General features: G+C 63.5%; 1 long non-coding RNA gene across 1 annotated transcript; it reads left to right on the forward strand.

Moving 5' to 3' along the window:
* Positions 1–771: 771 nt before the first annotated feature.
* On the forward strand, positions 772–1,776 carry LOC112854588 (uncharacterized). Its single transcript, XR_003222970.2, has 2 exons — positions 772–1,096; positions 1,492–1,776. It is a non-coding gene; the product is annotated as an uncharacterized LOC112854588 (long non-coding RNA).
* The last annotated feature ends 339 nt before the right edge of the window (positions 1,777–2,115 follow it).

A 2,115-nucleotide genomic window follows, 5' to 3' on the forward strand; every position in this document is an offset into this window, starting at 1 on the left:
CGGGAAGGAGCTGGTGGGAGCCGCTGGAAAGGCAGGAGGCCTTCGGGGACGGGCTGTGGGGCTGTCAGGACAGCGGGGCGCCTGGAGGAGAGGGCCGAGGCTGGGGCCTGGGGGGGGGCGCCCTGGGCCCATCTTGCCTCCATGTGGTCTGTGAGTGCACTCTGCGGACTTGGGAAGCCCGTGGAAATGCGAAGGAAGCAACAGAGGAAGTGACAGCCTGGAGGGTACCCCCCACTTCCCTCCCCTTCCCTCGTCCCTCCTCCTTCCCCCCTCCCTCCTCCTTCCTCCTTCCCCCCTCCCTTCTCCTTCCTCCTCCCTCCTTCCCCCGCCCCCCCCACACCGCATTAGAGGAAGTGACAGCTTGGAGGGTATCCCCCCACTTCTCTCCCCTCCCTCCTCCTTCCCCCCTCCCTCCTCCTTCCCCCTCCCTTCCTCCTCCCTCCTCCTTCTCCGCTCCTTCCTGTCCTCCCTCCCCCTCCCTTCTCCTCCCCGATCTCCCACTCCCCCACCCCCACCCCCCAGCGGAAGACGAGGGAAGGCACTGGGCAAAGCCACCGGTTCAAGGCCTCACGCTTTCCTGGTGCTGCAGGAAGAATGGGCGTGGGGCTCTTCCCCTGATGCCGAACCCACCGCTCACCCATGGGGGTGGGGAAGGGGAGTGGCGTTCGAGGTGGGGCCGCCCTGGCCCATCCTAGGCAAGCTTTTGGAGCCCACCGGACCACACGGCCGCTGTTGGGGCACCAGCTCAGTAGCAGGGGTGAGGAGGGGGTGACATCCCAGACCCCACCCGGGGAGAGAAAGCGGGGTCCTCCTGGGCCTGGCCCCCACCCCTCGGGAATTAGAGGGTCTTGTGGGGCTGGGGCCACGTGCTCCTCTGCCCCCGAAGCCTTCGCCCCGCCCCCCCAGCCGCCCGGACCGCCCCCACCCCCCTCCACCGCGGGGCCTGCTGGAGCCCGGAGCACCTTGACGAGTGAAGGTCGGATCTAAGTTTCTGTCTGTGGCGCCGGCCTGGGGCCTCGTCTGGGCTGAGCAGGATTCTCCCAGGCGTGCCCACACAATGCGGAAGGAGTGTTCAAAGGACCTGAATAAACAGGCGGTACATTTCGGGGACAATGGGCAGCCGCGTCTCCAGGCGGGGAGGGACCTCTGGAATCCGCCGTCCCGTGCTCCGGGGCCCGGGACTGCGGCGCTTTGTGCGCCGGGTTAATGAGCTGGAAAATACAATTGCGCTTCCCTGGCTGTGAAAATCGCTTTGGGGGCAACCGAGTCACTTAGCTGCCGGGGGAACCGGGAATTGATTTCCTTTGTCCCGAGGACCCAGCGCGTCCTTGCGGAGGCCACGGGCTGGGGGCTGGGCCTCCTCCCACGAAGACCCCAAGCAGGACAGGCTTCAGAGAGACTGAACAGGGCCAGGAATCCCCAGGGAAGGACGAGGTTTTAAAAGCAAACAAAACAGCAGACACCTGTTCTCCTACCTCTCTCATCTTCCAGAGCCTCACCTCTTTTGGACCAGAGGAACGTCCCCTTCCCCTTGTTGAGCTGGCTATGAAGAGGCCACTGTCCCTGGAGGATGGCACTGGAGCCCTGGACCAGGCTCCTGTGTATGGACGCTGGGAAGCTGGGCAGGCAGCCCTTGCCCAGGGAAGTCTGCTGGGCCAGCGCTACCCAAGAGGCCCCAGGACTCTGATGGTCACTTGAGACCTTGCTCCTTGCTTGGCCAAACACCATATTCACTGCGTAAATGGCCCAGGCCCACGGGGCATGTTGTTTTGGGCAGACTGTGGAAAGTTTCTTAATCATTTCCCAGATACGGGGTCATGAACGTTTAATTTCTGAGCCACACAGGCAGTGCCTGACACTTCTGTAGTAATTCTCTCCCATCTTTCAGGCTCACCCAGTGTGTGGCTTTAGATGTTGATGAAGCTTTTGCAGGCTTGATTCTGTGGATGGTGGGGGTCTTGCTGGTTGATGGTCTGTGGAGACAAGCCCTGGGGATGGCGGGCTGTGCTCAGGGCCGGTCCACGGAGCCTCCCTGCTCTCTGCTGCAGATGAGTCTGACGCCAGCAGCACTCCACCGAGGGGCCACTAGGCAGTGGCGTCGGGGGTCCTGCCGGC

This window comes from Puma concolor, chromosome D2 (assembly GCF_028749965.1).
Source record: "Puma concolor isolate L17-30 chromosome D2, mPumCon1.1.hap2, whole genome shotgun sequence".
NCBI classification, from domain to species: Eukaryota; Metazoa; Chordata; class Mammalia; order Carnivora; family Felidae; genus Puma; species Puma concolor.